Consider the following 12425-nt stretch of genomic DNA (forward strand, 5'->3'; position numbering starts at 1 on the left):
AGGAATTTATCTAGATGTTTGGTGAGTACCCTGAAGCCCCAGGTGCTTCACAGAATTTTATAACGTTGAGCCATGAAAAAAAAAAAATAAAATTTTACCACAAAATTGTTATTTCAACCAGATAGCTTTTTTTTCACAAGGGTAACAGGAAAAAATCACCATGAAATTTATTGTGCAATTTCTCTTGAGTTTGGCGATACCTTATATGTGGTGGAAATCAACTGTTTGGGCGCATGACAGGGCTCAGAAGGGAAGGAGCGCCACTTGACTGCAAAATTGGCTGGAATCAATAGCGGACGCTATGTTGCATTAGGAGAGCCCCTGAGGTGTCTATACAGTGAAGCTCCCCAACATGTGGCCCCATTTTGGAAAATAGACCCCTGAAGGAATTTATCTAGATGTTTGGTGAGTACCCTGAACCCTCAGGTGCTTCACAGAAGTTTATAATGTTGACCTGTGAAAATAAAAAAGTACATTTTTACCACAAAATTGTTACTTCAACCAGGTAGTTTTTTTTTTACAAGTGTAAAAGGAAAAAAATCAGCATAAGATTTATTGTGCAATTTCTCCTGAGTATGCTGATACCTTATGTGTGATAAAAATCAACTGTTTGGGTGCACAGCAGGGCTCGGAAGGGAAGGAGCGCCATTTGACTGCACAATTGGCTGGAATCATTAGCGGACGCTATGTTGCATTTGGAAAGCCCCTAAGGTGGCTAAACAGTGGAGGTCCCCCACAAGTGACTCTATTCTGGAAACAAGACACCTCAAGGCTTTTATCTAGGTGTATATTGAGCAGTTTGAATCCAAGAGTACTTCACAGAATTTGATAAGCTTAGGTTGCCATATTGAAAATTTTCATTTTGTTCACAAAAATGTTGCTTTAGCATCATATTTCTTACTTTTTAAAGAGGCAACAACAAACCGTGGACCCCACAGGTTGTTATCCAATGTCTTATGAGTACAGGGATACCCCACATGTGGCCAAAAACCTCTGTTTGGATAAATGGGAGGGCTTGGAATGGAAGGAGCACCATTTGAATTCTGGAAAAGTTGAAATAAATTGCGGGCACCATGTCACATTAGCAGGGCCCCTTGGGTACCTATACAGCAGAAACCCCCCACAAGTGACCCTATTTTGGAAACTGGATTTTATTCAGGAGTATAGTAAGCATTTTTAATCCACAGGTACTTCACAAAAATGTTGCTGTAGCAACAAATTTCTCACTTTTAGGCTATGTGGCCATGAGCCAGCGACACGGCGTCTAGTACACAGTGTCAGCCTTCCTGCAGAGATGTGAGTGTTGTCCACGGGAGAACGCAGCTGCCCATGCCCACGATTTGGGTTCAGGCTGCTGTGGAGCTCTATGCTACCTGCAGAGAACACTCTTGTCTCCGCAGCATAAATTGACATGCTGAGGCTCGGGAAGCTGCACCACAGGTCAGTGTATGCCGCGGAGAAAAGAAGCACATTGGGCATAGGATTTCTAAAAATCCTTCCACTGTGCTTCTACTGCACAATGCAGCGCTATGGACGCAGGGAAAACACTCTGTGCCCAAAACACTGCAAACCCTGATTGTGGGCGCACAGCCTAAAATGCTACAAAGGATGAATGGATAGATGTCAAACATATATAACGTCCCACCCCCCTGCATATTATAAGCTGGCGCCCTTTAGTGCCTTTCATGTGGCACTAAAGGGTGCCTAGCCTTGTATTTAGCCCCCCAAAAAATTAATAATTAAAATAAACGACGTGGGGTCCCCCCTATTTTTGATAGCCAGCTAGGGTAAAGCAGACAGCTGTAGCCTGCAAACCACAGCTGACAGCTTCACCTTGGCTGGTGATCAATTTGGAGGGCTCCCCAGGCGTTTTTTTTAAAAAAAAACAAAAAAAAAAACAAACGTGGGGTCCCCCAAATTAGGTCACCAGCCAAGGTGAAGCGGACAGCTGGGGTCTGGTATTCTCAGGGTGGGAAGAGCCATGGTTATTGGACTCTTCCCAGCCTAAAAATAGCAGGCCGCAGCCGCCCCAGAAGTGGCGCATCCATTGGATGCGCCAATCCTGGCGCTTCGCTCCAGCTCATCCCGCGCCCTGGTGCGGTGGCAAACGGGGTAATATACGATGTTGATACCAGCTGTAATGTCACCTGGCATCAAGCCCTGGGGTTAGTGATGTCACGGCATCTAAACAGATACCCGACATCACTAACCCAGTCAGTAATAGAAAAAAATAAAGACAAAAAAAAAAATTATTTGAAAAAAAACTCCCCGAAACATTCTTTTTTCACCAATTTATTGAAAATAAATAAATTTCGGTCGCTGTAATCCATTTTGGAGGTCCCTCGGCGACTCTGGACCTTCTAGAATATGAGGGGCACGTTCAGGGAACGTATCCCCCATTTTCTGGAAAAGCAAGCTCTCCATGAGCAGTGTGGGTGCAGTAATCTGAGAATACTGCACTCACACTGCCCCGGTCCAACTTACGGCAGAGTGACCTGCAGTAACCTCATTCCAGAATATGAGGGGCACGCTCACAGAACGTACCCCCATATTCTAGAACAGCAGGCTCTCCATGTGAGGAGTGTGGCTGCAGATTACTGCACTCACTCTCCCCCGGTCCACAGCGCAGCAGCGAGGTCAGCGTCCCTGCTTGCAAGGATCCAGCTGACAGCCGCTGTCTGCGCATGCGCCGCCAGCTTTCTAGGAGGCGGAGTGATCGCGGGGACGGAGCAGCAGCTAGGTAACGGGGCTGACTGGGGCTGACCGGGGGCTGACCGAGGGCTGACTGGGGGACCTGGGGACCTGGGGACGACTTTTCTGCCGCATGTGACGTGTCACATGCGGCAGAAAGCAGAATGAATGCGACTGCGCGCTGTGCGCTGCGCGCCGCAATCTTGCATGCTCCGGAGGGGGAAGGGGGGCGGCTCTGGAGAACCGGAGGGGCTCCGGTGGACCAGAAGGCTCCGGTGGACTGGAGGAGGGGTCAGGGGGAGGACATTTCCCTCCAATCTGAAATGTTTGATCATTTCAGATCGGAGGGAAATGAATGCAGAGCCGGCGCCGGCGGCAGTTTTCTGTGCGCTTCGGCGCCATTTTGACTGCTCCGGAGGGGGGGTAGGGGTGGGGGGGGGACTCTCCGGTACCGGGGGCTTTGGGGGCACTAGGGGTTTATATTTCTTTCTCATCTGACATGTTTGATCATGTCAGATGAAAAAGAAATCAGTTTTACCGGCCATTTATTTTTTTTTCATGTGTTCGTCGGTATACGGTGTATACCGCCGATCACATGATCGGGGAACACCCCGATTCATAATCTAGGGGATCTCAGCTACCCCCCGGTAACTGAAACCCCCGAGATTTTCGGTCGCTGGGGGGCGCTACAGGGTTTTTTCGGGCCGCCGCTTTAAAGCAGCGGAACAGAATAAGTACCCTGTTTTGCCGTCGCTTTAAGTCGTACGGCCGTCGTTATGAGGTTAATGGAAGGTTGAGTGGAAGGAAAAAGTGTGGTAGAAAAAGGTGCACAAGCAACCGGGCTAACCACAGCCTTGATAGGATTGTTAAGAAAAGGCCATTCAGAAATTTGGGGGAAATTCACAAGGAGTGGACTGCTGCTGGAGTCAGTGCTTCAAGTGCCAACACACACAGATGTATCCAGGACATGGCTATAACTGTTGCATTCCTTGTGTCAAGCCACTCATAACTAATATACAATGCCAGAAGTGTCTTACCTGGGAGAAGGAGAAAAAACTTCACTGTTACACAGTCGTCCAAGGTGTTGTTATTAGAGGAAAATATTTTTTTCATTTCATCAGAGTCTGCGAATCAAGGTCACAGACTCTGGAGGAAGAGTTGGGAGCCACACAATCCAAGCTGTTTGAGGTCTAGTGTGAAGTTTCCACAATCATTGATGGCTTGGGGAGCCATGCATCTGCTGTTGTAGGTCCACTGTGTTCTATCAAGACCAAAGTCAGCGCAGCCGGCTACCAGGAAATTTTAGAGCACTTCATGCTTCCCTCTGTTGACTAGCTTTTTGAGGATGGAAACACTGTCTAAAATACCTGTAGTACTTTAATGGCCAATGTAGCAACATTTTGGCTCTTAGTTTGGACCTTTCTCAAACCATTTTTCACGATATGAACAAAAACGTCGCCACATGGGCTATTAAAGTCCTATGCTTTGCACTATTTTTTGGAGTGCTGTTTTCATTTTTTTGTCTCTACTATTCAGGTTTGGTTTAGGCCTGCAAAGCTTTGCACTCCCATTTACTCTTTTTTGAGTTATATAGCTAATGCTTCCTTTTTCCTTTTTCTAATATACTTATATAGGCTATCAATAATCATGTATCTCAAAATGATGTCATTTTGATATGTAGTTTCTACTTACATATTTGTTAAACCTGTATATTTACACTTTAAATTGTTGTGAATGGCAGAATTATGCAACAATATACTGTATACAAAGCATGCAGTTCATCTTTTTGCACAGTTTTGAAACACATTTCCCAAGATTACCGTATTTTTCGCTTTATAAGACGCACCTGATTATAAGACGCACCCCCCAAATTTAATGTTAAATGGGGTCCATCTTATAATGCCAGTGTCCGTCTAACAAATTATATAGGGTATATGTCCCTCATAGCCCCCCATTCTAAAATTAGCCCCCCTTAATCTGGATATGGCCACCTTATATTGAATATAGCCACCTTGTGCTGGGACACGTACCCCTGTACTGCCCATGGCCACTATAGAAGGTACATCTCCCCTGTGTTTGATATGGCCCCCATACCGCTGCCAATGGCCACTATAGATGGCACATCTCCCCTGTGTTTGATATGGCCCCCATACTATTGCCAATGGCCACTATAGATGGCGCATCCCTGTGTTAGATATGCCCCCCATACTTCTGCCCATAATAGAATAAAACACTCTTTCCTTACCTTCTCAGCGCTATAATCCCTGTGTCTCCCTCCGTGGGGTTGAGCTCCGGCCTCCTCCACTTCCTGGTTCTTCCTGCCGGTCATGGGATCGGCACGGCAGAGTGATATCATCTCTGCATGCCTTATCACAGACAGCAGCAGCAGGAGACCGGGATATCAGCGCTGGAGGTAAGTAAAGCTTTTTTTATTTTACTATGGGCAGCAGTATGGGGGCCATATCTAACACACGGGGGATCATGTGCGATTAAAGGGAGCACAGGCACATATAATATGCCCCGCTGCCCCAGCCCATCAGCGCGATGTGGTTTCAGCACCACGCTGATGAACAGCGGCTGTGCATATTATATGAGCGGGAGCAGGAGATCTAACGGCTGCCGCCCGCAGCTTTCACCTGCCCCCAGCACCGCTCCAGAGCGGACCCTGCAGTATATATATATATATATATATATATATATATACAGTTAGGTCCAGAAATATTTGGACAGTGACACAAGTTTTGTTATTTTAGCTGTTTACAAAAACATGTTCAGAAATACGATTATATATATAATATGGGCTGAAAGTGCACACTTCCAGCTGCAATATGAGAGTTTTCACATCCAAATCGGAGAAAGGGTTTAGGAATCATAGCTCTGTAATGTATAGCCTCCTCTTTTTCAAGGGACCAAAAGTAATTGGACAAGGGATGCTAAGGGCTGCAATTAACTCTGAAGGCGTCTCCCTCGTTAACCTGTAATCAATGGAGTAGTTAAAAGGTCTGGGGTTGATTACAGGTGTGTGGTTTTGCATTTGGAAGCTGTTGCTGTGACCAGACAACATGCGGTCTAAGGAACTCTCAATTGAGGTGAAGCAGAACATCCTGAGGCTGAAAAAAAAGAAAAAATCCATCAGAGAGATAGCAGACATGCTTGGAGTAGCAAAATCAACAGTCGGGTACATTCTGAGAAAAAAGGAATTGACTGGTGAGCTTGGGAACTCAAAAAGGCCTGGGCGTCCACGGATGACAACAGTGGTGGATGATCGCCGCATACTTTCTTTGGTGAAGAAGAACCCGTTCACATCAACTGAAGTCCAGAACACTCTCAGTGAAGTAGGTGTATCTGTCTCTAAGTCAACTGTAAAGAGAAGACTCCATGAAAGTAAATACAAAGGGTTCACATCTAGATGCAAACCATTCATCAATTCCAAAAATAGACAGGCCAGAGTTAAATTTGCTGAAAAACACCTCATGAAGCCAGCTCAGTTCTGGAAAAGTATTCTATGGACAGATGAGACAAAGATCAACCTGTACCAGAATGATGGGAAGAAAAAAGTTTGGAGAAGAAAGGGAACGGCACATGATCCAAGGCACACCACATCCTCTGTAAAACATGGTGGAGGCAACGTGATGGCATGGGCATGCATGGCTTTCAATGGCACTGGGTCACTTGTGTTTATTGATGACATAACAGCAGACAAGAGTAGCCGGATGAATTCTGAAGTGTACCGGGATATACTTTCAGCCCAGATTCAGCCAAATGCTGCAAAGTTGATCGGACGGTGCTTCATAGTACAGATGGACAATGACCCCAAGCATACAGCCAAAGCTACCCAGGAGTTCATGAGTGCAAAAAAGTGGAACATTCTGCAATGGCCAAGTCAATCACCAGATCTTAACCCAATTGAGCATGCATTTCACTTGCTCAAATCCAGACTTAAGACGGAAAGACCCACAAACAAGCAAGACCTGAAGGCTGCGGCTGTAAAGGCCTGGCAAAGCATTAAGAAGGAGGAAACCCAGCATTTGGTGATGTCCATGGGTTCCAGACTTAAGGCAGTGATTGCCTCCAAAGGATTCGCAACAAAATATTGAAAATAAAAATATTTTGTTTGGGTTTGGTTTATTTGTCCAATTACTTTTGACCTCCTAAAATGTGGAGTGTTTGTAAAGAAATGTGTACAATTCCTACAATTTCTATCAGATATTTTTGTTCAAATCTTCAAATTAAACGTTACAATCTGCACTTGAATTCTGTTGTAGAGGTTTCATTTCAAATCCAATGTGGTGGCATGCAGAGCCAAACTCGCGAAAATTGTGTCACTGTCCAAATATTTCTGGACCTAACTGTATATATACCCCCCCGTATATTCGGTTTATAAGATGCACCCCCTACTGTCCCCCAAAATTTGGGGGAACAAAAGTGTGTCTTATAAAGCGAAAAATACGGTATATCAAACATAATGCCAGAAATTTATCTAGCTTAAAAATAATCTGTCAGCAGATTTCTGGTATACCTTATAATGTGAAGACAGCATACTATAGGGGCTAATACAGAGAATTCAGCCATGTGTCTCTTATCACAATGTGTTTTGTTATTTGCCTGCTATGCTCACTTAACCCCTTAAAGACCAATGACAGGAATAGCATGTCATGAGCAGGTATCCATTCCCGCACAATGACGTGCTATATCCATCAGGATGTTAAACTATCACTATGTGAAAACACAGCAGGACAGCTGACCAGAACGGAATGATGGGTTGTGACCCATTTCATCGGTATTCTTGCTCAGAATTCTGTAATAGGTCAGTCATCGGTGTGAATTCAGATGAAGCAGAGCTGGAATCATCGTGGGACCTCGTGTGGATTATGTTGGACCTGCAGAGATGTTTTTGGGGTTAATAAAGTGGTCAAAAAGGATGCTTTTTTGTCTTATGTCAAATAACGTTTTTTTTCAGTGCTTGTGTTTATTTACTTTCACTTACACATTAGTAATGGGGGTCTCATAGACACCTCCCATTACTAATCTAGGGCTTTGGGTCAGCTGTGAGCTGCGATTAACCCCTTATTACCCTGATTACCACTGCACCCAGGCAGATGACAAGGGCTGGGTAAAGCGCCAGGATTGTCACATCTAATGGATTCAGCAATTCCGGGAAGCTGCAGGCTGCTAATTTTAGGTGGGGGTGCAAAATAAGCATGGGTCTCTTCAGGGTGATAATACAAGCCCCTAGTTGTTGGGCTTTATCATGGCTGGGTATCAAAATTGGGGGGGACCGCATGCTTTTTTTTTTAAAAAAAAGCTGTGTTTTGGTCCTCTTATCTTGATACACAGCCTAGAAAAGCTCAAAATTGGGCTGCAGCTTGTAGACATATGCTTTATCTGTGCTGGATATAATAATATGAGAAACCCTACACCAAATGTTTTATTTATTTATTTATATACTATGATACTGACCCGAAGACAACGCCTGTAATTTGCTGCAGTCAGACGCTGTCACAAAGGCTGAGAGAGCTCCTGATTGCAACCAATCACAGATGTTGAAACTGCTGGCAGGTAGGAGAAGCTGTGCATTAGCGATAATGTGCAGCCCTGGCAAAAGAGTGACGGCCGTGGGAGCAGTTACAGCCGCACTGGAGCCCTAGTAAGTATGAAGCATTGCTTCATTCTTATTGTCTTAGTTTTTCTTTATCTCGATTGCCAGAACTGGATTATTAGCTTGAATTACCTGAGAATTCCGGACTCAGGCCCTGCACTTGGGTATGTTTAAAAGCGTGCAGATGTGGACATTTACAGCCTGGGTCCGCCCATCACTACTCATAAAATTTAACCCTTCTAACATCCTAACGAAAAAAAAAATAATTAAAAAATTAAGCAGATGTGAAGTAGACATGTGCAAAATGTTATTTAATAGCTATTGTGTGGTATGACTATCTGGTTTAAGGGCAGAAATGAAAAAAAAAATAATTGTGAACTGTTCAATTTTTGATTATTTTAATAAATAAGCACAAATGTCGTGTTTTTCCAAAAATAAGCTCTCCCTCAAAAATAATCCCTAGCAGGGATTTTCAGGATTTTCGGAGCAAGGCTTAAATACAAGCCCTCCCCGAAAATAAGCCCTAGTCCCGGATTAATAATGAAGTGTCCATGCAGCTAAAAAAGGTTACAAATACTGCAGGGCACTTCATTATATACAGCGGCACCCGGCAATTACACTCACCTGATGCTGAGCGGCAGGACCTGCAGTGATCACACACACACACACAATCAGATCTCACTCACACACCAGATCTCATACACAAACATCGGATCGCACACACAGTCAGATTGCACTCATAATCAGATCGCACTCATAATCAGATCGCACACACAAACATCAGATTACACACAAACATCAAATCACACACACAAACATCGGATCGCACACACATCGGATCGCACACACATCGGATCGCATACACACTCACCTCATCCAGCACCACCGATCTCTTCTCGCTGGCAGAATCCTGAGAGGCAGTGCAGTGGAGCGCAACGAACAGGACCTGCGGCGGGATACGTGACTTGCTCTCATCATTCCCTGCGGCCGTAAGCACTGGATGTGATGTGATGTGTGCGATCGGCTGTGTGTGTGCAATCTGCTGTGTGTCAGTGATCTGCTGTGTGTGTCTGGGATCGGCTGTGTGTGTGTCTGCGATCGGCTGTGTTTTTCTGTGATCGGCTGTGTGTGTCTGCGTTCAGCTGTGTGTGTCTGTGATCGGCTGTGTGTATCTGTGATCGGCTGTGTGTGCCTGTGATCGGCTGTGTGTATCTGTGATCGGCTGTGTGTGCCTGCGATTGGCTGTGTGTGTCTGCTATCAGCTGTGTGTGTGTGATCTGCTGTGTGTGTGTGTGATCTGCTGTATGTGTCTGCGATCAACAGTGTGTATCTGTGATCGTCTGTGTGTATCTGTGATCGGCTGTGTGTGCCTGTAATCGGCTTTGTGTATCTGCGATCAGCTGTGTGTATTTGTGATCGGCTGTGTGTGCCTGCGATCGGCTGTGTGTGCCTGTGATTGGCTGTGTGTGCCTGCGATCGGCTGTGTGTCTCTGCTATCTGCTGTTTGTGTGATTTGCTGTGTGTGTCTGCTATCTGGCGTGTGTGTCTGCTATCTGCTGTGTGTGTGATTTGCTGTGTGTCTGCTATCTGTTGTGTGTGTCTGCTATCTCCTGTGTGTGTGATTTGCTGTGTGTCTGCTATCTGCTGTGTGTGTCTGCTATCTGCTGTGTGTGTGATCTGCTGTGTGTGTGTGTGTGATCTGCTGTGTGTGTGTGATCTGCTGTGTGTGTGTGATCTGCTGTGTGTGTGATTTGCTGTGTGTGTCTGCGATCGGGCTGTGTGTGTCAGTGTGTCAGCCAGCAACAGGGGAGAATGGCATGCAGCACCGACCGGAGATCACAGGGAGGACCTGGGAGCCACGCAAACGTCCGGGTCTGGTGAGTATGAGTCTCCTGGGAAGTGTGGGGTCTGCTTTTTTGGGGGGTAAACTTACCCCAACCGTGTTTCTCCAAGAATAAAACCTCCTCCAAAAATAAGCCCTAGTGCTTTTTTGGGGGGCAAAAAAAATATAAGAGAGTGTCTTATTTTTGCAAAAACACAGTAATATCTACAAAACCTTTCCTATAACAGGAAGTACAATGCATCCCCCCCAAAAAAAAAATCTAAATGTGTATTTGCCATACAGGAGTGAGCAATTTTTGAGGTACCTGGTGTCGTCTTCATTTGTGATAAGCAGACTCAAGGACATTCAGGTTCACCGAATCAGCACAAACTAAATTAAAAATTGGGTTCAAACAAGTAAACTTGACACTGAATTTGACCACGAACAACAATCCAATACAAGTCCATGGGGACAAGAAGTTCTATGCTGAAAAATGGCCATAGAAAAGCGCTGGGGGGCTACAAATGGAAGTTGAATGATAGTAAGAGCAGGATAGTTATACATATCATGTTTCCCAGAGAATCTCACAGCAGTCACTCTTTTCCAGCCCAGCTTGATAAGGTTCATCTATATTAACTGCTTCCCCCACCCACCCTCTGTAACAGTGCCTTGATTGATTGCAGACTGCTATACATGAACCCCCCTGTGTTTACGCATCTGTGATTGTTTGCAGTACGTTTGCTGTATAGTAGTGTAAAAATAAATAAATAAATTAAAAAAAATGGCCTAGGCTCCCACTCTATTTTGATAGCCATCACAAGTAAAACAACAGCTGCAGGCTACAGCCCTGATCTGTGAGATTTACCGTAGCTGTAAATCAAATTAGAGAGGAAAAAATTATCTAAAGTCCACTCCATTTTTTATATCGAACCACCGTAAAGCAGATAGTTGGGGGCTGGTATTATCAGGATGGGAGGAACCATGGATATAGCCTACCCCCAGCCTTAAAATTCCAACCCGCAGCTGCAAGAATTTTCACATCCATTAGATGTGACAATTCTGGGGCTTTACCTAGCTTATCCCAATTGACCTGGTGCAGTGGCAATTGAGGTAATATAAGGGGTTAATGACAGCCCTGGGTTTGCAATGGGATGGGGTTTATGAAACACCCTATTAATAATCCAGTGAGTGAAAAGAAATAAAACACAAACACTGAAAAAAATCCTTTCTTTGAAACATAATACACACACCCTCCTTCACCCCTTTATTAAGCCCAAAAACACCTCTGCAGATCCGATGTAATCCATACAAAGGCCCATGATGATCCCAGCTCTGCTACATACTGAATTCGCAGCACGCGGCCACATTAGAGAACAAGACCATCTGCTGTGGCTTCAGGCAGACATTGACTGAACCACAGCTGTGAACGGGGACATCACTGAGTTTAAATGTGGTCACAGCAGGACAGTTTCACAGAATTTCACCTATAACCGCAGGTAAACTCACCTCAGGTGAACTCATTGAACTTACTGACCTCACCTCAGGTGAAGTCATTGAGTTCAATGAGACATGCGTCTACTGCCATTTTTAGCATCTTTTTGCCAATAGATGCAGATTTGCTGCTGGAATTTATACACTAACTTCTTTCATCAAATCTGCATCTTCTAGCAAAAAAATGCATCTAAACGTGATGTGGTTTTGATGAGTTTTTTTGCCAGGAGATGCAGATATGGTACAGAAGTTTTGTTTATAAATTCCAGCACCAAATCTGCATCTCCTGGTAGAAAATTGGTCTAAAAATATGGTTTTGAAGCTGTTTTGGTGCAGTTTTCTGTCAGAAGATGCAAATTTGTTTTTGTGCAGGAATTTTGTGTATACATTTCAGGACCAAATCTGCATCTCCTGGCAAAAAAAGCCCAGTTTAGGTGTGGTTTTCTGCCAATAGATGCAAATTTGGTGCAGAAATATCTGCACCAGATTTCTGAACCCATTTGCATCTCCTGGCAGAAAACCACACCTGAACTGTGCTTTTTTTTGCCAGGAGATGCAGATTTGGTCCTGAAATGTATACACAAAATTCCCGCACAAAATCTGCATCTTTTGGCAAAAAAACGTATTTAAACACGAAATTCAGTTTTTCACCAGAAGATCCAGGTTTGGTGCAAGAAATACTCAATGTACACATAATACCTAATGCGGTAATCTGGCATTGAGTTCAATGACTTCACCTGAGGTGAGGTGACTGATTTCAATGAGTTAACCTCAGACCAGTTCACCTGAGGTCATCACTGCAGTATCGTGGGAACCTCCAGC

General features: G+C 44.6%; 1 non-coding gene across 1 annotated transcript; it reads left to right on the forward strand.

Annotated features, from left to right (window-relative positions):
* The first annotated feature begins 2816 nt into the window (after positions 1-2816).
* On the forward strand, positions 2817-2901 carry LOC142292843 (small nucleolar RNA SNORA17). Its single transcript, XR_012750861.1, has one exon. It is a non-coding gene; the product is annotated as a small nucleolar RNA SNORA17 (small nucleolar RNA).
* Positions 2902-12425: the final 9524 nt, after the last annotated feature.

Source organism: Anomaloglossus baeobatrachus, chromosome 2, assembly GCF_048569485.1.
Source record: "Anomaloglossus baeobatrachus isolate aAnoBae1 chromosome 2, aAnoBae1.hap1, whole genome shotgun sequence".
NCBI classification, from domain to species: Eukaryota; Metazoa; Chordata; class Amphibia; order Anura; family Aromobatidae; genus Anomaloglossus; species Anomaloglossus baeobatrachus.